Source organism: Lissotriton helveticus, chromosome 1_2 (assembly GCF_964261635.1).
Source record: "Lissotriton helveticus chromosome 1_2, aLisHel1.1, whole genome shotgun sequence".
NCBI lineage: Eukaryota > Metazoa > Chordata > Amphibia > Caudata > Salamandridae > Lissotriton > Lissotriton helveticus.
The window spans coordinates 327,053,984-327,078,063 of record NC_136058.1 but is presented as its reverse complement, the minus strand read 5'-3'; the positions used below and the strand labels follow the sequence as shown (position 1 = coordinate 327,078,063).

At 41.7% G+C, this 24,080-nt stretch overlaps 8 non-coding genes across 8 annotated transcripts; all 8 read right to left on the bottom strand.

Annotated features, from left to right (window-relative positions):
* Positions 1–1,541: 1,541 nt before the first annotated feature.
* TRNAC-GCA (transfer RNA cysteine (anticodon GCA)) lies at positions 1,542–1,613 on the bottom strand. Its single transcript has one exon. It is a non-coding gene; the product is annotated as a tRNA-Cys (tRNA).
* Positions 1,614–2,625: 1,012 nt separating this feature from the next.
* On the bottom strand, positions 2,626–2,697 carry TRNAC-GCA (transfer RNA cysteine (anticodon GCA)). The gene has a single exon. It is a non-coding gene; the product is annotated as a tRNA-Cys (tRNA).
* Positions 2,698–8,378: 5,681 nt separating this feature from the next.
* On the bottom strand, positions 8,379–8,450 carry TRNAC-GCA (transfer RNA cysteine (anticodon GCA)). The gene has a single exon. It is a non-coding gene; the product is annotated as a tRNA-Cys (tRNA).
* A 1,012-nt stretch (positions 8,451–9,462) lies between these two features.
* On the bottom strand, positions 9,463–9,534 carry TRNAC-GCA (transfer RNA cysteine (anticodon GCA)). The gene has a single exon. It is a non-coding gene; the product is annotated as a tRNA-Cys (tRNA).
* Positions 9,535–15,229: 5,695 nt separating this feature from the next.
* On the bottom strand, positions 15,230–15,301 carry TRNAC-GCA (transfer RNA cysteine (anticodon GCA)). Its single transcript has one exon. It is a non-coding gene; the product is annotated as a tRNA-Cys (tRNA).
* A 3,180-nt stretch (positions 15,302–18,481) lies between these two features.
* On the bottom strand, positions 18,482–18,553 carry TRNAC-GCA (transfer RNA cysteine (anticodon GCA)). Its single transcript has one exon. It is a non-coding gene; the product is annotated as a tRNA-Cys (tRNA).
* Positions 18,554–19,576: 1,023 nt separating this feature from the next.
* On the bottom strand, positions 19,577–19,648 carry TRNAC-GCA (transfer RNA cysteine (anticodon GCA)). Its single transcript has one exon. It is a non-coding gene; the product is annotated as a tRNA-Cys (tRNA).
* A 4,262-nt stretch (positions 19,649–23,910) lies between these two features.
* TRNAC-GCA (transfer RNA cysteine (anticodon GCA)) lies at positions 23,911–23,982 on the bottom strand. The gene has a single exon. It is a non-coding gene; the product is annotated as a tRNA-Cys (tRNA).
* Positions 23,983–24,080: the final 98 nt, after the last annotated feature.

Sequence of the window (24,080 nt, the reverse complement as noted above, 5' to 3'; positions counted from 1 at the left end):
AAAGAAGCATCATATTCTTTTGCTTTACGGAACTTCATGTCATAGCCTTTCCATTCTTCCCCCTCATACATTGAATAAAAATCCATGATGCGATTCTGATAGCAAACCAACTCAGTCATAACCTCAGGTTTACGTTCCCCCATAACTGCGGTAAATATAGAGAAGGCCTTAACCCAGTTCGTCACTGTCTCTTCCACCCTAAACTCGGCCATCTTGGCGCGCCAGACACTAGGGTGCCACAAATCTTTCTGCGTTTTAGCATACTCCATCTCACGATGGTCCGTTAACAATGAAAACATGTTGACATACTTGTCTCCCCATATTAACTCTTTCGTGGCCAAGGGAATGTGCTGTGCAACCTTTTCCCGCCTTGAGGGTATCGAGCCCTCCCCCACCATCGGCAATGCGAGCTTACGCGGATCGGCTGATGTTGCCGCCGTCTTTTCTTGAACAGCTGCTGGTACTCCCGGCGCCACCTGTGGGGGAACAAGAGGAACACTCGCCTTCGCGACATCTCTCGATTGCCGCAACTGCTTCATTAACACTCTGGCTTCTTCAGCCGGATCTCCCGGGGTCGCTGTGCCCCCCACCTTTGTTTTGAGCCATGCCGTCAACTGTGCGGCCAATTCTGGGGGTATTTCATTGTCCTCGACAGAGGTGATCACCACCGGGATAGGCTGGCCTACATCAGGGGTCTGAACCGGGTTACCGACCGGTACGAGGGGGGCGATGAGAGGTACCTCTGGAACTGGGACCCCCCCCCGAAACCGCCCTTTCCTTGACCCGCTTCCCTCTTCCCCCGGGGACTACTCCCGGCAAAGCCGGGCCTATAACCTTTTTTGGCTGACCTGGGTCGTTCAATGCGGCCAATTGCTTCTTTACCTCCGCTAGACCTCTCCCGAGCGATTGAACTTGTCCGAGCTTTCCGTCCATACAAGCCATCCGATTCGACAACAGGCGTAACATCCTCTCTGTCTCTGAACCCTTTCCTGCTGTCTTGCTAGGCATGGTTTCGAGTCTTCTGCCCTTGGTCGATCCACGAGGTCCTGAAATCTGTGGGCCCTCGAAACTGAAAGAGAAAAAACAAGATTAACACATTCAAAATTGCTGCTTTTTCCGTCGAGGGCTCACGAGCAACGAGTGGGTGCAGCCTTCCGATCCGAGGAACAAGAGGACGATCTTCTGGATTCCCGCTCCTTTATCCTTCTGCAGGAGGGCGTGTACCCATCCCCGATACGCCTACTGGGCGTGGTCTTCCATCGAGGTGTCTAGGACAACCCCTCTCGGGCGGGGGAAGGCGCGCCCCGGCTACGCCGCTTTGGGCATACCAGCCGGGCTACGCCCACCCCGCCCAAAATGGTTTTCCCGGGAGGTTCGGGCACCCATCCATACGTTCGGGGGGACCGAGCGGTCGCCCCTTTCCAGAAACACTGAAATGCTATTAAAGTGCAATATCCAAGGGAACACTGACTCTGTCAAAGATGTTCCAAATGGAATTGATGAAAAGTCCCAATTACAAACAACAGAATCAAAATAGGGTGAGGGGACACCCGGATTTGAACCAGGGACCTCTTGATTTGCAGTCAAATGCTCTACCACTGAGCTATATCCCCAGCTTTTCAGGTAAATCAGAATGACAAAATATCAGTACATCATGAAAGAGTGTGAGGATCATACTAAGTTGTGCCAGAAAGTACAACCTTGAAACTGTGGAACAGGAGAAGTAGTCCTTAATATTATTTATTAAAGGAAAACTGGATCATTTAAAAAACAGATTTATTTGTTTAATTGTTATTTTATTTGAATAGGCAGTGGTACATAGGACCAATGCCTCTACATACAATGATTGTTTTGAAACATTCTTAAAGGGGAAGAGGTTTTTATGGGACACCTTATCATTTGATGATTGGTTACCACAATCACAGAGATGGTGATGAAGTATGATTGATTTGGCCAAATTATGGTGGAAAAACATTTCTACGTACCACTACAATTCGGTATTTGGAAGGTACACCCAAAACACCCCTTTCGAATACCTTTCATTTAATACATCAGAAAAAGCCATTTTGCGTTTGCAAATGGCCTGATTCTTCAGACCAGCCTTCTTGCAACTGCAATGATAGTTCGTACATCTTGCACGTAGGCAGAGCTTTTAAGGAGAAATTAAATAGTTCCTACGTTGCACAAAAATGAAGTGTTTCAAACAAACACATACTTTGCATGCACAGAGAAGAGGTGGAATATATGTAAGACTGAAGACACAGGTGAAATGAGAAATAGATTGACTGCTTCGCTGCCAAGTTTTATACGCCATTTCTTCAGTGCAATACAAGAAAGCACCAAACAGTATAACAAAGTTGTCAATTGGTCTCATAGTCCATTCCCTTTGTTTAGTGCTGTGAAAGGAAGAGCCGAATTCCAAAATTGATGAATGATGTTTCAGAAATTTCCCAAAGGGAATACCAAGCTGAGTGTTAAAAACTGCATTTGCTCACAGGTTTTGAGAAGCAAACACTGTAATGCCATTAAAGTGCAATATCCAAGGGAACACTGACTCTGTCAATGATGATCCAAATGGAATTGATGGAAAGTCCCAATTACAAACAACAGAATCAAAATAGGGTGAGGGGACACCTGGATTTGAACCAGGGACCTCTTGATCTGCAGTCAAATGCTCTATCACTGAGCTATATCCCCAGCTTTTCAGTAAAATCAGAATGACAAAATATCAGTACATCATGAACGAGTGTGAGGATCATACTAAGTTGTGCCAGAAAGTACAACCTTGAAACTGTGGAACAGGAGAAGTAGTACTTAATATTATTTATTAAAGGAAAACTGGATCATTTAAAAAACAGATTTATTTGTTTCATGGTTATTTTATTTGAATAGGCAGTGGTACATAGGACCAATGCCTCTACATACAATGATTGTTTTGAAACATTCTTAAAGGGGAAGAGGTTTATACGGGACACCTTATTATTTGAGGATTGGTTACCACAATCACAGAGATGGTGATGAAGTATGATTGTTTTGGCCAAATTATGGTGGAAAAACATTTCTACGTACCACAACAATTCGGTATTTGGAAGGTACACCCAAAACACCCCTTTCGAATACCTTTCATTTAATACATCAGAAAAAGCCATTTTGCGTTTGCAAATGGCCTGATTCTTCAGACCAGCCTTCTTGCAACTGCAATGATAGTTTGTACATCTTGCACGTAGGCAGAGCTAGTAAGGAGAAATTAAATAGTTCCTACGTTGCACAAAAATGAAGTGCTTCAAACAAAAACATACTTTACATGCACAGAGAAGAGGTGGAATATATGTAAGACTGAAGACACAGGTGAAATGAGAAATAGATTGACTGCTTCGCTGCCAAGTTTTATACGCCATTTCTTCAGTGCAATACAAGAAAGCACCAAACAGTATAACAAAGTTGTCAATTGGTTCATAGTCCATTCCCTTTGTTTAGTGCTGTGAAAGGAAGAGCTGAATTCCAAAATTGATCAATGATGTTTCAGAAATTTCCCAAAGGGAATACCAAGCCGAGTGTTAAAAACTGCATTCACTCACAGGCTTTGAGCAGGAAACACTGAAATACTATTAAAGTGCAATATCCAAAGGAACACTGACTCTGTCAAAGATGTTCCAAATGGAATTGATGAAAAGTGATTGCAACTGGGGCTGCGAGCTAATGGCTTGTTACCTGTAATCTAGACCCGAGACTGCACCATTTTTAATAGTGTTTTTATCTTGTTCTGTAAAATTTGCACATCGATTGACATTTTGTATTTGGGGGATTCTTAACTTGAGATTAACTTGGGGAATTATATCAGGCACTCTAACACCCTTGACACGCTTCATCTCCTCTTTTCCTACCTCTGTTTTTGACTATCTGCTCAGCGTCTGGCGGCGGTGGGCGCCATCTTGGGGGTAGCGGGGTCAGCGCTCTAGTCGCGCAGGACTCCCGCCCTTCCAGCATACTTCAGGTAGGCTTCTCGGTGGCCCCATTGCCTTAGTAGCTCTCCCCGGTGATTGCAACTGAGGCTGCGAGCTAATTGCTTGTTACCTGTAATCTAGACCCGAGACTGCACCATTTTTAATAGTGTTTTTATCTTGTTCTGTAAAATTTGCACATCGATTGACATTTTGTAAGTGGGGGATTCTTAATTTGAGATTAACTTGGGGAATTATATCAGGCACTCTAACACCCTTGACACGCTTCATCTCATCTTTTCCTACCTCCGTTTTTGACTATCTGCTCAGCGTCTGGCGGCGGTGGGCGCCATCTTGGGGGTAGCGGGGTCAGCGCTCTAGTCGCGCAGGACTCCCGCCCTCCCAGCATACTTAAGGTAGGCTTCTCGGTGGCCGCATTGCTTAGTAGCTCTCCCCGGTGATTGCAACTGGGGCTGCGAGCTAATTGCTTGTTACCTGTAATCTAGACCTGAGACTGCACCATTTTTAATAGTGTTTTTATCTTGTTCTGTAAAATTTGCACATCGATTGACATTTTGTATTTGGGGGATTCTTAACTTGAGATTAACTTGGGGAATTATATCAGGCACTCTAAAACCCTTGACACGCTTCATCTCATCTTTTCCTACCTCCGTTTTTGACTATCTGCTCAGCGTCTGGCGGCAGTGGGCGCCATCTTGGGGGTAGCGGGGTCAGCGCTCTAGTGGCGCAGGACTCCCGCCCTCCCAGCATACTTAAGGTAGGCTTCTCAGTGGCCGCATTGCCTTAGTAGCTCTCCCCGGTGATTGCAACTGGGGCTGCGAGCTAATTGCTTGTTACCTGTAATCTAGACCCGAGACTGCACCATTTTTAATAGTGTTTTTATCTTGTTCTGTAAAATTTGCACATCGATTGACATTTTGTATTTGGGGGATTCTTAACTTGATATTAACTTTGGGAATTATATCAGGCACTCTAACACCCTTGACACGCTTCATCTCATCTTTTCCTACCTCCGTTTTTTACTATCTGCTCAGCGTCTGGCGGCGGTGGGCGCCATCTTGGGGGTAGCGGGGTCAGCGCTCTAGTCGCGCAGGACTCCCACCCTCCTCACTCTCCTATATAATGTGCGTTATTACCAGACGGCGCAGCGGGCTGGCGCAGCGGGCTGGCGCAGCGGGTGCGCCGGGCGCGCGCCGAAGCCGCGCCTAAGCCAAGCCCGTCTGTGCCCGTCCGAGCCTGGACCGAGCCTAGGGCCACCCCCCCCCTACATCTCTGGCGTCAACAAGGTTAGTCTATACAGCAAACGAACTTCTCAACCTAAACAACACTCTACATAAGGCGCATGATCCCCCGATATGCTTACTTGCTGATCCTATTGGAGGGCCATTTCTTTGTACCCTTTGCACAAATAATAATCTGGTAACACCAACACCCCAAAAATTGATACATGCAGCACTAGTTAACGCTCGCTCGCTTCCTTGTCATAGAATTGAAATATTAGAGCTGCTTAATACCTACGCCATCGATCTCCTATTCCTCACCGAAACTTGGGGAGACGATGCATCAGGACCCGATTTTAAAGCTGCCATGCCAGAAGACTACTGTGTTCATAGGCAGGACCGCATCTCTGCGCACAAAGGCGGAGGGATTGCAATAATATACCGTAACAGCCTCCGTGTTAAAGCTATTGACTTAAAACACGGGAGCTGTGAGGCACTTGCCTTTACGGTCACTCTTACTACTAACCAAACATTCACAGGCATTCTTCTGTACCGCCCTCCAGGTTCTCGTACTATTTTTCTCTCACAACTCCATCAATTGAGTGAGTTAGCCGTGGATCACAAACGCTTCACTGTTTGGGAGATTTTAATTTTCATCTCGAATCCCAGACTGATAAAGACACCGACCAGCTTATTAATGACCTTCTTTCTGTAGATCTTGAACAACTGATAACAGTTCCAACACATAAGGCAGGACATACGCTTGATGGCATTTTTACTAACAATCCTTATATCATCAAGAACAAAATACTTCCCCTAACATGGTCTGATCACTCTGCCATTCTATTTGACATTAAAACTAAAACGATAGCTCCTAAAAACACATCTCAGAACTCCCATCTAACCACTAGAGACTGGAAAAACTTAGATTACAATCAACTCACACAGACTCTTACTGATGCTTTCATGGGTATAGACAACGAAACAGACCCCAACATTGTAGCCACCAGTTACACTTCCATTCTGGAAGGGGCATTTTTCACATTAGCTCCACCCAGAACATCCAAACATAACAGGAAGACCCCCTCGGCCCCATGGTTCACGGAAAATCTTAGACTTCAACGTCAACATTGTCGTAACCTTGAGCGCCACTGGCGCAAACACTACAATTCATCAGACAAGATAATATACAAAGCTGCACTTCATAACTACAAGCAGAGCATAGTAACAGAAAAAAACATCTATTACACCTCCCAAATAGATCATGCCGGATGCAGCATGAAGAAATTGTTCGAAGTTCTAAACCATCTTGCCGAACCATCCAACCCTCCCACTGAAACATCTCAAACCCTTTGTAATACACTGGCTGACTTCTTCTCTGAAAAGGTCACATCTATATTTAAGGACTTCACCCCAAATTCCAATAATACTGACTCTTCTAACACTCAGATAAACTCTAACTCTACTGCTTTGACGGAATTCACTAAGATACATCCACAACACATTCATAAATTAATTCTGTCAATCAAATCTGGTTCCCCACTCGACCCTTGTCACCCTTCCATACTCAACACTATTCCAGACATCATCACTTTACCACTGACACACATTTGTAATACTATGTTTTCAACACGTTCTTACCCTACTATTTGGAAAAACACTGTAATCAGGCCGCTTCTCAAAAAACCTTCCCTTGATCCTTCACTACCTTCCAGCTACCGTCCTATTGCATCTCTGCCGTTCCCAGCTAAGATCTTTGAATCTATCATGAATAAACAACTGTCTGACTACATTCAAACTAATGACCTTTTAGATGACACCCAGTTCGGTTTCCGACAAGGTCATGGAACAGAAACTGCCTTGATCAAGGCTGCAGATGAAATAAGGACCACGATGGATAACGGCGGACAGGCTGTCCTGATTTTGTTGGACTTGTCGGCGGCTTTCGACACGGTCGATCACTCTACTTTGATCGGCCGTGTCGAGGCCATCGGTATTAAACACAAGGCCAGAGATCTTATTACATCTTTCCTGGCTGACCGCAAACAGGCAGTCAAGTTAGGTACTTTCACTTCTCCTACTTTTAGCCTTCCGTGTGGAGTCCCTCAGGGTTCCTCGCTAAGTCCGACCCTTTTTAATATCTATGTTTCGGACTTAGCGAGGGTAATAAAAGCCCATAACATCAACCTAACAACATACGCCGACGATACCCAGTTGGTACTATCCATTCATAGAAATGGACTCAAGGTTGCAGCGAACTTCAAGGACGGCATGAGGGCCATTAGCAGTTGGATGGCTTCCAACTGCTTAAAACTTAATTCATCTAAGACGGAGGTCATGTTCTTTGGAAGTATTCAGCCTCTGTGGTCCCCCTTATGGTGGCCGGAGGAAATGGGAACTCCACCCCAACCAGTCAGTAAAGTCAGAAACCTGGGAATAATATTTGAAGATAAACTCCTTTTCCATCATCACGTAAACGCTGTAGTATCATCATCATTTAACATCTTAAGGAAAATAAAGAAACTTCTCCCATATCTTCCCACAACTACAGGAAAAACACTTATATCTACATTGGTGTTTTCACGTACTGACTACTGCAATGCCCTCTTCCTCAATGCACAAAAAAAGGTCATTTCCAAATTACAAATGATACAAAATGCCTCTGCTAGAGTTTTACTGGGCATTCCAAAATCTAGCTCGGTCTCCTGTTATTTGGACCAATTGCACTGGCTTCCAGTCAGAAGTCGTACGAAGTTTAAGGCCCTCTGTATTGTCTACAAGGCAATAAACAACATGGGACCTAAATTCCTCAGAAGCTCCCTTAAGCCTTTGGCTACCCCCAGAACGCTTCGTTCTAACACGGCTCATCTGCTTCAGATACCCAGAACAAGGAAAGTCAACTGGGGAGACAGATGTTTTACCATAGCAGCTGCAAAACTATGGAACTCCCTTCCTTTTAACATAAAATCCAGTCCATCCCTGATCATTTTCAGAAAACAGCTAAAGACATGGCTGTTCTCCCAACGTTACGACTAATCAAATCCTTTTAATCTTTGCCTTAGAGATCTAACTACTGGTATCAGCTCTTAGCCCTCAGCGCCGAGACACCCTAGGGTAATTGCAGCGCTTTAAAAATTGCATAAATAAATAAATAAATAAAAGTCCCAATTACAAACAACAGAATCAAAATAGGGTGAGGGGACACCCGGATTTGAACCAGGGACCTCTTGATCTGCAGTCAAATGCTCTACCACTGAGCTATATCCCCAGCTTTTCAGTAAAATCAGAATGACAAAATATCAGTACATCATGAAAGAGTGTGAGGATCATACTAAGTTATGCCAGAAAGTACAACCTTGAAACTGTGGAACAGGAGAAGTAGTCCTTAATATTATTTATTAAAGGAAAACTGGATCATTTAAAAAACAGATTTATTTGTTTCATTATTATTTTATTTGAATAGGCAGTGGTACATAGGACCAATGCCTCTACATACAATGATTGTTTTGAAACATTCTTAAAGGGGAAGAGGTTTTTATGGGACACCTTATCATTTGATGATTGGTTACCACAATCACAGAGATGGTGATGAAGTATGATTGATTTGGCCAAATTATGGTGGAAAAACATTTCTACGTACCACTACAATTCGGTATTTGGAAGGTACACCCAAAACACCCCTTTCGAATACCTTTCATTTAATACATCAGAAAAAGCCATTTTGCGTTTGCAAATGGCCTGATTCTTCAGACCAGCCTTCTTGCAACTGCAATGATAGTTCGTACATCTTGCACGTAGGCAGAGCTTTTAAGGAGAAATTAAATAGTTCCTACGTTGCACAAAAATGAAGTGTTTCAAACAAACACATACTTTGCATGCACAGAGAAGAGGTGGAATATATGTAAGACTGAAGACACAGGTGAAATGAGAAATAGATTGACTGCTTCGCTGCCAAGTTTTATACGCCATTTCTTCAGTGCAATACAAGAAAGCACCAAACAGTATAACAAAGTTGTCAATTGGTCTCATAGTCCATTCCCTTTGTTTAGTGCTGTGAAAGGAAGAGCCGAATTCCAAAATTGATGAATGATGTTTCAGAAATTTCCCAAAGGGAATACCAAGCTGAGTGTTAAAAACTGCATTTGCTCACAGGTTTTGAGAAGCAAACACTGTAATGCCATTAAAGTGCAATATCCAAGGGAACACTGACTCTGTCAATGATGATCCAAATGGAATTGATGGAAAGTCCCAATTACAAACAACAGAATCAAAATAGGGTGAGGGGACACCTGGATTTGAACCAGGGACCTCTTGATCTGCAGTCAAATGCTCTATCACTGAGCTATATCCCCAGCTTTTCAGTAAAATCAGAATGACAAAATATCAGTACATCATGAACGAGTGTGAGGATCATACTAAGTTGTGCCAGAAAGTACAACCTTGAAACTGTGGAACAGGAGAAGTAGTACTTAATATTATTTATTAAAGGAAAACTGGATCATTTAAAAAACAGATTTATTTGTTTCATGGTTATTTTATTTGAATAGGCAGTGGTACATAGGACCAATGCCTCTACATACAATGATTGTTTTGAAACATTCTTAAAGGGGAAGAGGTTTATACGGGACACCTTATTATTTGAGGATTGGTTACCACAATCACAGAGATGGTGATGAAGTATGATTGTTTTGGCCAAATTATGGTGGAAAAACATTTCTACGTACCACAACAATTCGGTATTTGGAAGGTACACCCAAAACACCCCTTTCGAATACCTTTCATTTAATACATCAGAAAAAGCCATTTTGCGTTTGCAAATGGCCTGATTCTTCAGACCAGCCTTCTTGCAACTGCAATGATAGTTTGTACATCTTGCACGTAGGCAGAGCTAGTAAGGAGAAATTAAATAGTTCCTACGTTGCACAAAAATGAAGTGCTTCAAACAAAAACATACTTTACATGCACAGAGAAGAGGTGGAATATATGTAAGACTGAAGACACAGGTGAAATGAGAAATAGATTGACTGCTTCGCTGCCAAGTTTTATACGCCATTTCTTCAGTGCAATACAAGAAAGCACCAAACAGTATAACAAAGTTGTCAATTGGTTCATAGTCCATTCCCTTTGTTTAGTGCTGTGAAAGGAAGAGCTGAATTCCAAAATTGATCAATGATGTTTCAGAAATTTCCCAAAGGGAATACCAAGCCGAGTGTTAAAAACTGCATTCACTCACAGGCTTTGAGCAGGAAACACTGAAATACTATTAAAGTGCAATATCCAAAGGAACACTGACTCTGTCAAAGATGTTCCAAATGGAATTGATGAAAAGTGATTGCAACTGGGGCTGCGAGCTAATGGCTTGTTACCTGTAATCTAGACCCGAGACTGCACCATTTTTAATAGTGTTTTTATCTTGTTCTGTAAAATTTGCACATCGATTGACATTTTGTATTTGGGGGATTCTTAACTTGAGATTAACTTGGGGAATTATATCAGGCACTCTAACACCCTTGACACGCTTCATCTCCTCTTTTCCTACCTCAGTTTTTGACTATCTGCTCAGCGTCTGGCGGCGGTGGGCGCCATCTTGGGGGTAGCGGGGTCAGCGCTCTAGTCGCGCAGGACTCCCGCCCTTCCAGCATACTTCAGGTAGGCTTCTCGGTGGCCCCATTGCCTTAGTAGCTCTCCCCGGTGATTGCAACTGAGGCTGCGAGCTAATTGCTTGTTACCTGTAATCTAGACCCGAGACTGCACCATTTTTAATAGTGTTTTTATCTTGTTCTGTAAAATTTGCACATCGATTGACATTTTGTAAGTGGGGGATTCTTAATTTGAGATTAACTTGGGGAATTATATCAGGCACTCTAACACCCTTGACACGCTTCATCTCATCTTTTCCTACCTCCGTTTTTGACTATCTGCTCAGCGTCTGGCGGCGGTGGGCGCCATCTTGGGGGTAGCGGGGTCAGCGCTCTAGTCGCGCAGGACTCCCGCCCTCCCAGCATACTTAAGGTAGGCTTCTCGGTGGCCGCATTGCCTTAGTAGCTCTCCCCGGTGATTGCAACTGGGGCTGCGAGCTAATTGCTTGTTACCTGTAATCTAGACCTGAGACTGCACCATTTTTAATAGTGTTTTTATCTTGTTCTGTAAAATTTGCACATCGATTGACATTTTGTATTTGGGGGATTCTTAACTTGAGATTAACTTGGGGAATTATATCAGGCACTCTAAAACCCTTGACACGCTTCATCTCATCTTTTCCCACCTCCGTTTTTGACTATCTGCTCAGCGTCTGGCGGCAGTGGGCGCCATCTTGGGGGTAGCGGGGTCAGCGCTCTAGTGGCGCAGGACTCCCGCCCTCCCAGCATACTTAAGGTAGGCTTCTCAGTGGCCGCATTGCCTTAGTAGCTCTCCCCGGTGATTGCAACTGGGGCTGCGAGCTAATTGCTTGTTACCTGTAATCTAGACCCGAGACTGCACCATTTTTAATAGTGTTTTTATCTTGTTCTGTAAAATTTGCACATCGATTGACATTTTGTATTTGGGGGATTCTTAACTTGATATTAACTTTGGGAATTATATCAGGCACTCTAACACCCTTGACACGCTTCATCTCATCTTTTCCAACCTCCGTTTTTTACTATCTGCTCAGCGTCTGGCGGCGGTGGGCGCCATCTTGGGGGTAGCGGGGTCAGCGCTCTAGTCGCGCAGGACTCCCACCCTCCTCACTCTCCTATATAATGTGCGTTATTACCAGACGGCGCAGCGGGCTGGCGCAGCGGGCTGGCGCAGCGGGCTGGCGCAGCGGGTGCGCCGGGCGCGCGCCGAAGCCGCGCCTAAGCCAAGCCCGTCTGTGCCCGTCCGAGCCTGGACCGAGCCTAGGGCCACCCCCCCCCTACATCTCTGGCGTCAACAAGGTTAGTCTATACAGCAAACGAACTTCTCAACCTAAACAACACTCTACATAAGGCGCATGATCCCCCGATATGCTTACTTGCTGATCCTATTGGAGGGCCATTTCTTTGTACCCTTTGCACAAATAATAATCTGGTAACACCAACACCCCAAAAATTGATACATGCAGCACTAGTTAACGCTCGCTCGCTTCCTTGTCATAGAATTGAAATATTAGAGCTGCTTAATACCTACGCCATCGATCTCCTATTCCTCACCGAAACTTGGGGAGACGATGCATCAGGACCCGATTTTAAAGCTGCCATGCCAGAAGACTACTGTGTTCATAGGCAGGACCGCATCTCTGCGCACAAAGGCGGAGGGATTGCAATAATATACCGTAACAGCCTCCGTGTTAAAGCTATTGACTTAAAACACGGGAGCTGTGAGGCACTTGCCTTTACGGTCACTCTTACTACTAACCAAACATTCACAGGCATTCTTCTGTACCGCCCTCCAGGTTCTCGTACTATTTTTCTCTCACAACTCCATCAATTGAGTGAGTTAGCCGTGGATCACAAACGCTTCACTGTTTGGGAGATTTTAATTTTCATCTCGAATCCCAGACTGATAAAGACACCGACCAGCTTATTAATGACCTTCTTTCTGTAGATCTTGAACAACTGATAACAGTTCCAACACATAAGGCAGGACATACGCTTGATGGCATTTTTACTAACAATCCTTATATCATCAAGAACAAAATACTTCCCCTAACATGGTCTGATCACTCTGCCATTCTATTTGACATTAAAACTAAAACGATAGCTCCTAAAAACACATCTCAGAACTCCCATCTAACCACTAGAGACTGGAAAAACTTAGATTACAATCAACTCACACAGACTCTTACTGATGCTTTCATGGGTATAGACAACGAAACAGACCCCAACATTGTAGCCACCAGTTACACTTCCATTCTGGAAGGGGCATTTTTCACATTAGCTCCACCCAGAACATCCAAACATAACAGGAAGACCCCCTCGGCCCCATGGTTCACGGAAAATCTTAGACTTCAACGTCAACATTGTCGTAACCTTGAGCGCCACTGGCGCAAACACTACAATTCATCAGACAAGATAATATACAAAGCTGCACTTCATAACTACAAGCAGAGCATAGTAACAGAAAAAAACATCTATTACACCTCCCAAATAGATCATGCCGGATGCAGCATGAAGAAATTGTTCGAAGTTCTAAACCATCTTGCCGAACCATCCAACCCTCCCACTGAAACATCTCAAACCCTTTGTAATACACTGGCTGACTTCTTCTCTGAAAAGGTCACATCTATATTTAAGGACTTCACCCCAAATTCCAATAATACTGACTCTTCTAACACTCAGATAAACTCTAACTCTACTGCTTTGACGGAATTCACTAAGATACATCCACAACACATTCATAAATTAATTCTGTCAATCAAATCTGGTTCCCCACTCGACCCTTGTCACCCTTCCATACTCAACACTATTCCAGACATCATCACTTTACCACTGACACACATTTGTAATACTATGTTTTCAACACGTTCTTACCCTACTATTTGGAAAAACACTGTAATCAGGCCGCTTCTCAAAAAACCTTCCCTTGATCCTTCACTACCTTCCAGCTACCGTCCTATTGCATCTCTGCCGTTCCCAGCTAAGATCTTTGAATCTATCATGAATAAACAACTGTCTGACTACATTCAAACTAATGACCTTTTAGATGACACCCAGTTCGGTTTCCGACAAGGTCATGGAACAGAAACTGCCTTGATCAAGGCTGCAGATGAAATAAGGACCACGATGGATAACGGCGGACAGGCTGTCCTGATTTTGTTGGACTTGTCGGCGGCTTTCGACACGGTCGATCACTCTACTTTGATCGGCCGTGTCGAGGCCATCGGTATTAAACACAAGGCCAGAGATCTTATTACATCTTTCCTGGCTGACCGCAAACAGGCAGTCAAGTTAGGTACTTTCACTTCTCCTACTTTTAGCCTTCCGTGTGGAGTCCCTCAGGGTTCCTCGCTAAGTCCGACCCTTTTTAATATCTATGTTTCGGACTTAGCGAGGGTAATAAAAGCCCATAACATCAACCTAACAACATACGCCGACGATACCCAGTTGGTACTATCCATTCATAGAAATGGACTCAAGGTTGCAGCGAACTTCAAGGACGGCATGAGGGCCATTAGCAGTTGGATGGCTTCCAACTGCTTAAAACTTAATTCATCTAAGACGGAGGTCATGTTCTTTGGAAGTATTCAGCCTCTGTGGTCCCCCTTATGGTGGCCGGAGGAAATGGGAACTCCACCCCAACCAGTCAGTAAAGTCAGAAACCTGGGAATAATATTTGAAGATAAACTCCTTTTCCATCATCACGTAAACGCTGTAGTATCATCATCATTTAACATCTTAAGGAAAATAAAGAAACTTCTCCCATATCTTCCCACAACTACAGGAAAAACACTTATATCTACATTGGTGTTTTCACGTACTGACTACTGCAATGCCCTCTTCCTCAATGCACAAAAAAAGGTCATTTCCAAATTACAAATGATACAAAATGCCTCTGCTAGAGTTTTACTGGGCATTCCAAAATCTAGCTCGGTCTCCTGTTATTTGGACCAATTGCACTGGCTTCCAGTCAGAAGTCGTACTAAGTTTAAGGCCCTCTGTATTGTCTACAAGGCAATAAACAACATGGGACCTAAATTCCTCAGAAGCTCCCTTAAGCCTTTGGCTACCCCCAGAACGCTTCGTTCTAACACGGCTCATCTGCTTCAGATACCCAGAACAAGGAAAGTCAACTGGGGAGACAGATGTTTTACCATAGCAGCTGCAAAACTATGGAACTCCCTTCCTTTTAACATAAAATCCAGTCCATCCCTGATCATTTTCAGAAAACAGCTAAAGACATGGCTGTTCTCCCAACGTTACGACTAATCAAATCCTTTTAATCTTTGCCTTAGAGATCTAACTACTGGTATCAGCTCTTAGCCCTCAGCGCCGAGACACCCTAGGGTAATTGCAGCGCTTTAAAAATTGCATAAATAAATAAATAAATAAAAGTCCCAATTACAAACAACAGAATCAAAATAGGGTGAGGGGACACCCGGATTTGAACCAGGGACCTCTTGATCTGCAGTCAAATGCTCTACCACTGAGCTATATCCCCAGCTTTTCAGTAAAATCAGAATGACAAAATATCAGTACATCATGAAAGAGTGTGAGGATCATACTAAGTTATGCCAGAAAGTACAACCTTGAAACTGTGGAACAGGAGAAGTAGTCCTTAATATTATTTATTAAAGGAAAACTGGATCATTTAAAAAACAGATTTATTTGTTTCATTATTATTTTATTTGAATAGGCAGTGGTACATAGGACCAATGCCTCTACATACAATGATTGTTTTGAAACATTCTTAAAGGGGAAGAGGTTTTTACGGGACACCTTATCATTTGAGGATTGGTTACCACAATCACGGAGATGGTGATGAAGTATGATTGTTATGGGCCAAATTATGGTGGAAAAACATTTCTACGTACCACTACAATTCGGTATTTGGAAGGTACACCCAAACACCCCTTTCGAATGCCTTCCATTTAATACATCAGAAAAAGCCATTTTGCGTTTGCAAATGGCCTGATTCTTCAGACCAGCCTTCTTGCAACTGCAATGATAGTTCGTACATCTTGCACGTAGGCAGAGCTTTTAAGGAGAAATTAAATAGTTCCTACGTTGCACAAAAATGAAGTGCTTCAAACAAACACATACTTTGGATGCACAGAGAAGAGGTGGAATATATGTAAGACTGAAGACACAGGTGAAATGAGAAATAGATTGACTGCTTCGCTGCCAAGTTTTATACGCCATTTCTTCAGTGCAATACAAGAAAGCACCAAACAGTATAACAAAGTTGTCAATTGGTTTCATAGTCCATTCCCTTTGTTTAGTGCTGTGAAAGGAAGAGCCAAATTCCAAAATTGATCAATGATGTTTCAGAAATTTCCCAAAGGGAATACCAAGCCGAGTGTTAAAAACTGCATTTACTCACAGGTTTTGAGAAGCAAACACTGTAATGCCATTAAAGTGCAATATCCAAGGGAACACTGACTCTGTCAAAGATGATCCAAATGGAATTGATGGAAAGTCCCAATTACAAACAACAGAATCAAAATAGTGTGAGGGGACACCCAGATTTGAACCAGGGACCTCTTGATCTGCAGTCAAATGCTCTATCACTGAGCTATATCCCCAGCTTGGCAGCAAAATCAGAATGACAAAATATCAGTAGATCATGAAAGAGTGTGAGGATCATACTAAGTTATTCCAGAAAGTACAACCTTGAAACTGTGGAACAGGAGAAGTAGTCCTTAATATTATTTATTAAAGGAAAACTGGATCATTTAAAAAACAGATTTATTTGTTTTATTGTTATTTTATTTGAATAGGCAGTGGTACATAGGGCCAATGCCTCTACATACAATGATTGTTTTGAAACATTCTTAAAGGGGAAGAGGTTTATACGGACACCTTATCATTTGAGGATTGGTTACCACAATCACGGAGATGGTGATGAAGTATGATTGTTTTGGCCAAATTATGGTGGAAAAACATTTCTACGTACCACTACAATTCGGTATTTGGAAGGTACACCCAAAACACCCCTTTCAAATACCTTCCATTTAATACATCAGAAAAAGCCATTTTGCGTTTGCAAATGGCCTGATTCTTCAGACCAGCCTTCTTGCAACTGCAATGATAGTTCGTACATCTTGCACGTAGGCAGAGCTTTTAAGGAGAAATTAAATAGTTCCTACGTTGCACAAAAATGAAGTGCTTCAAACAAACACATACTTTGCATGCACAGAGAAGAGGTGGAATATATGTAAGACTGAAGACACAGGTGAAATGAGAAATAGATTGACTGCTTCGCTGCCAAGTTTTATACACCATTTCTTCAGTGCAATACAAGAAAGCACCAAACAGTATAACAAAGTTGTCAATTGGTTTCATAGTCCATTCCCTTTGTTTAGTGCTGTGAAAGGAAGAGCCGAATTCCAAAATTGATCAATGATGTTTCAGAAATTTCCCAAAGGGAATACCAAGCCGAGTGTTAAAAACTGCATTCACTCACAGGCTTTGATAAGGAAACACTGAAATGCTATTTAAGTGCAATATCCAAGGGAACACTGACTCTGTCAAAGATGATCCAAATAGAATTGATGAAAAGTCCCAATTACAAACAACAGAATCAAAATAGAGTGAGGGGACACCCGGATTTGAACCAGGGACCTCTTGAGCTGCAGTCAAATTCTCTACCACTGAGCTATATCCCCAGCTTTTCAGGAAAATCAGAATGTCAAAATATCAGTACATCATGAAAGAGTGTGAGGATCATACTAAGTTGTGCCAGAAAGTACAACCTTGAAACTGTGGAACAGGAGAAGTAGTCCTTAATATTATTTAATAAAAGGAAAACTGGATCATTTAAAAAACAGATGTATTTGTTTCATTATTATTTTATTTGAATAGGCAGTGGTACATAGGACCAATGCCTCTACATACAATGATTGTTTTGAAACAATCTTAAGGGGGAAGAGGTTTTTACGGGAAACCTTATCATTTGAGGATTGGTTACCACAATCACGGAGATGGTGATGAAGTATGATTGTTTTGGCCAAATTATGGTGGAAAAACATTTCTACGTACCTCTACAATTCGGTATTTGGAAGGTACACCCAAAACACCCCTTTCGAATACCTTCCATTTAATACATCAGAAAAAGCCATTTTGCGTTTGCAAATGGCCTGATTCTACAGACCAGCCTTCTTGCAACTGCAATGATAGTTCGTACATCTTGCACGTAGGCAGAGCTTTTAAGGAGAAATTAAATAGTTCCTACGTTGCACAACAATGAAGTGCTTCAAACAAACACATACTTTGCATGCACAGAGAAGAGGTGGAATATATGTAAGACTGAAGACACAGGTGAAATGAGAAATAGATTGACTGCTTTGCTGCCAAGTTTTTTACGCCATTTCTTCAGTGCAATACAAGAAAGCACCAAACAGTATAACAAAGTTGTCAATTGGTTTCGTAGTCCATCCCCTTAGTTTAGTGCAGTGAAAGGAAGAGCCGAATTCCAAAATTGATCAATGATGTTTCAGAAAGTTCCCAAAGGGAATACCAAGCCGAGTGTTAAAAACTGCATTTACTCACAGGCTTTGAGCAGGAAACACTGAAATGCTATTAAAGTGCAATATCCAAGGGAACACTGACTCTGTCAAAGATGTTCCAAAAGGAATTGATGAAAAGTCCCAATTACAAACAACAGAATCAAAATAGGGTAAGGGGATACCCGGATTTGAACCAGGGACCTCTTGATCTGCAGTCAAATGCTCTACCACTGAGCTATAACCCCAGCTTTTCAGTAAAATCAGAATGACAAAATATCAGTACATCATGAAAGAGTGTGAGGATCATACTAAGTTGTGCCAGAAGTTGTGCAGAAAGTATAACCTTGAAACTGTGGAACAGGAGAAGTAGTCCTTAATATTATTTATTAAAGGAAAACTGGATCTTTTAAAAAACAGATTTATTTGTTTCATTATTATTTTATTTGAATAGGCAGTGGTACATAGGACCAATGCCTCTACATACAATGATTGTTTTGAAACATTCTTAAAGGGGAAGAGCTTTTTACGGGACACCTTATCATTTGAGGATTGGTTACCACAATCACGGAGATGGTGATGAAGTATGATTGTTTTGGGCCAAATTATGGTGGAAAAACATTTCTACGTACCACTACAATTCGGTATTTGGAAGGTACACCCAAACACCCCTTTTGAATACCTTCCATTTAATACATCAGAAAAAGCCAATTTGTGTTTGCAAATGGCCTGATTCTTCAGACCAGCCTTCTTGCAACTGCAGTGATAGTTCGTACATCTTGCACGTAGGCAGAGCTTTTAAGGAGAAATTAAATAGTTCCTACGTTGCACAAAAATGAAGTGCTTCAAACAAACACATACTTTGCATGCACAGAGAAGAGGTGGAATATATGTAAGACTGAAGACACAGGTGAAATGAGAAATAGATTGACTGCTTCGCTGCCAAGTTTTATACGCCATTTCTTCAGTGCAATACAAGAAAGCACCAAACAGTATAACAAAGTTGTCAATTGGTTTCATAGTCCATTCCCTTTGTTTAGTGCTGTGAAAGGAAGAGCCGAATTCCAAAATTGATCAATGATGTTTCAGAAATTTCCCAAAGGGAATACCAAGCCGAGTGTTAAAAACTGCATCTACTCACAGGCTTTGAGCAGGAAACACTGAAATGCTATTAAAGTGCAATATCCAAAGGAACACTGACTCTGTCAAAGATGTTCCAAATGGAATTGATGAAAAGTCCCAATTACAAACAACAGAATCAAAATAGGGTGAGGGGACACCTGGATTTGAACCAGGGACCTCTTGATCTGCAGTCAAATGCTCTACCACTGAGCTATATCCGCAGGTTTTCAGCAAAGTTAGAATGACAAAATATCAGTACATCATGAAAGAGTGTGAGGATCATACTAAGTTATGCCAGAAAGTACAACCTTGAAACTGTGGAACAGGAGAAGTAGTCCTTAATATTATTTATTAAAGGAAAACTGGATCATTTAAAAAACAGATTTATTTGTTTCACTATTATTTTATTTGAATAGGCAGTGGTACATAGGACCAATGCCTCTACATACAATGATTGTTTTGAAACATTCTTAAAGGGGAAGAGGTTTTTACGGGACACCTTATCATTTGAGGATTGGTTACCACAATCACGGAGATGGTGATGTAGTATGATTGTTTTGGGCCAAATTATGGTGGAAAAACATTTCTACGTACCACTACAATTCGGTATTTGGAAGGTACACCCAAACACCCCTTTCGAATACCTTCCATTTAATACATCAGAAAAAGCCAATTTGTGTTTGCAAATGGCCTGATTCTTCAGACCAGCCTTCTTGCAACTGCAGTGATAGTTCGTACATCTTGCACGTAGGCAGAGCTTTTAAGGAGAAATTAAATAGTTCCTACGTTGCACAAAAATGAAGTGCTTCAAACAAACACATACTTTGCATGCACAGAGAAGAGGTGGAATATATGTAAGACTGAAGACACAGGTGAAATGAGAAATAGATTGACTGCTTCGCTGCCAAGTTTTATACGCCATTTCTTCAGTGCAATACAAGAAAGCACCAAACAGTATAACAAAGTTGTCAATTGGTTTCATAGTCCATTCCCTTTGTTTAGTGCTGTGAAAGGAAGAGCCGAATTCCAAAATTGATTAATGATGTTTCAGAAATTTCCCAAAGGGAATACCAAGCCGAGTGTTAAAAACTGCATTCACTCACAGGCTTTGATAAGGAAACACTGAAATGCTATTTAAGTGCAATATCCAAGGGAACACTGACTCTGTCAAAGATGATCCAAATAGAATTGATGAAAAGTCCCAATTACAAACAACAGAATAAAAATAGAGTGAGGGGACACCCAGATTTGAACCAGGGACCTCTTGAGCTGCAGTCAAATTCTCTACCACTGAGCTATATCCCCAGCTTTTCAGGAAAATCAGAATGACAAAATATCAGTACATCATGAAAGAGTGTGAGGATCATACTAAGTTGTGCCAGAAAGTACAACCTTGAAACTGTGGAACAGGAGAAGTAGTCCTTAATATTATTTATTAAAGGAAAACTGGATCATTTAAAAAACAGATTTATTTGTTTCATTATTATTTTATTTGAATAGGCAGTGGTACATAGGACCAATGCCTCTACATACAATGATTGTTTTGAAAAATTCTTAAAGGGGAAGAGGTTTTTACGGGACACCTTATCATTTGAGGATTGGTTACCACAATCACGGAGATGGTGATGAAGTATGATTGTTATGGGCCAAATTATGGTGGAAAAACATTTCTACGTACCACTACATTTCGGTTTTTGGAAGGTACACCCAAACACCCCTTTCGAATGCCTTCCATTTAATACATCAGAAAAAGGCATTTTGCGTTTGCAAATGGCCTGATTCTTCAGACCAGCCTTCTTGCAACTGCAATGATAGTTCGTACATCTTGCACGTAGGCAGAGCTTTTAAGGAGAAATTAAATAGTTCCTACGTTGCACAAAAATGAAGTGCTTCAAACAAAGACATACTTTGGATGCACAGAGAAGAGGTGGAATAAATGTAAGACTGAAGACACAGGTGAAATGAGAAATAGATTGACTGCTTCGCTGCCAAGTTTTATACGCCATTTCTTCAGTGCAATACAAGAAAGCACCAAACAGTATAACAAAGTTGTCAATTGGTTTCATAGTCCATTCCCTTTGTTTAGTGCTGTGAAAGGAAGAGCCGAATTCCAAAATTGATCAATGATGTTTCAGAAATTTCCCAAAGGGAATACCAAGCCGAGTGTTAAAAACTGCATCTACTCACAGGCTTTGAGCAGGAAACACTGAAATGCTAATAAAGTGCAATATCAAAGGGAACACTGACTCTGTCAAAGATGTTCCAAATGGAATTGATGAAAAGTCCCAATTACAAACAACAGAATCAAAATAGGGTGAGGGGACACCAGGATTTGAAACAGGGACCTCTTGATTTGCAGTCAAATGCTCTACCACTGAGCTATATCCCCAGCTTTTCAGGAAAGTCAGAATGACAAAATATCAGTACATCATGAAAGAGTGTGAGGATCATACTAAGTTGTGCCAGAAAGTACAACCTTGAAACTGTGGAACAGGAGAAGTAGTGCTTAATATTATTTATTAAAGGAAAACTGGATCATTTAATAAACAGATTTATTTGTTTAATTGTTATTTTATTTGAATAGGCAGTGGTACATAGGACCAATGCCTCTACATACCATGATTGTTTTGAAACATTCTTAAAGGGGAAGAGGTTTTTATGGGACACCTTATCATTTGAGGATTGGTTACCACAATCACGGAGATGGTGATGAAGTATGATTGTTTTGGCCAAATTATGGTGGAAAAACATTTCTACGTACCACTACAATTCGGTATTTGGAAGGTACACCCAAAACACCCCTTTCGAATACCTTCCATTTAATACATCAGAAAAAGCCATTTTGCGTTTGCAAATGGCCTGATTCTTCAGACCAGCCTTCTTGCAACTGCAATGATAGTTCGTACATCTTGCACGTAGGCAGAGCTTTTAAGGAGAAATTAAATAGTTCCTACGTTGCACAAAAATGAAGTGCTTCAAACAAACACATACTTTGCATGCACAGAGAAGAGGTGGAATATATGTAAGACTGAAGACACAGGTGAAATGAGAAATAGATTGACTGCTTCGCTGCCAAGTTTTATACGCCATTTCTTCAGTGCAATACAAGAAAGCACCAAACAGTATAACAAAGTTGTCAATTGGTTTCATAGTCCATTCCCTTTGTTTAGTGCTGTGAAAGGAAGAGCCGAATTCCAAAATTGATCAATGATGCTTCAGAAATTTCCCAAAGGGAATACCAAGCCGAGTGTTAAAAACTGCATTTACTCACAGGCTTTGAGCAGGAAACACTGAAATGCTATTAAAGTGCAATATCCAAGGGAACACTGACTCTGTCAAAGATGATCCAAATGGAATTGATGAAAAGTCCAAATTACAAACAACAGAATCAAAATAGGGTTAGGGGACACCCGGATTTGAACCACGGACCTCATGATCTGCAGTCAAATGCTCTACCACTGAGCTATATCCCCAGCTTTTCAGTACAATCAGAATGACAAAATATCAGTACATCATGAAAGAGTGTGAGGATCATACTAAGTTGTGCCAGAAAGTACAACCTTGAAACTGTGGAACAGGGGAAGTAGTCCTTAATATTATTTATTAAAGGAAAACTGGATCATTTAAAAAACAGATTTATTTGTTTCATTGTTATTTTATTTGAATAGGCAGTGGTACATAGGACCAATGCCTCTACACAATGATTGTTTTGAAACATTCTTAAAGGGGAAGAGGTTTTTACGGGACACCTTATCATTTGAGGATTGGTTACCACAATCACGGAGATGGTTATGAAGTATGATTGTTTTGCGCCAAATTATGGTGGAAAAACATTTCTACGTACCACTACAATTCGGTATTTGGAAGGTACACCCAAACACCCCTTTCGAATACCTTCCATTTAATACATCAGAAAAAGCCATTTTGCGTTTGCAAATGGCCTGATTCTTCAGACCAGCCTTCTTGCAACTGCAATGATAGTTCGTACATCTTGCACGTAGGCAGAGCTTTTAAGGAGAAATTAAATAGTTCCTACATTGCACAAAAATGAAGTGCTTCAAACAAACACATACTTTGCATGCACAGAGAAGAGGTGGAATATATGTAAGACTGAAGACACAGGTGAAATGAGAAATAGATTGACTGCTTCGCTGCCAAGTTTTATACGCCATTTCATCAGTGCAATACAAGAAAGCACCAAACAGTATAACAAAGTTGTCAATTGGTTTCATAGTCCATTCCCTTTGTTTAGTGCTGTGAAAGGAAGAGCCGAATTCCAAAATTGATCAATGATGTTTCAGAAATTTCCCAAAGGGAATACGAAGCCGAGTGTTAAAAACTGCATTTACTCACAGGCTTTGAGCAGGAAACACCAAAATGGTATTAAAGTGCAATATCAAAGGGAACACTGACTCTGTCAAAGATGATCCAAATGGAATTGATGAAAAGTCCAAATTACAAACAACAGAATCAAAATAGGGTGAGGGGACACCCGGATTTGAACCAGGGACCTCTTGATCTGCAGTCAAATGCTCTACCACTGAGCTATATCCCCAGCTTTTCAGAAAAATCAGAATGACAAAATATCAGTACATCATGAAAGAGTGTGAGGATCATACTAAGTTGTGCCAGAAAGTACAACCTTGAAACTGT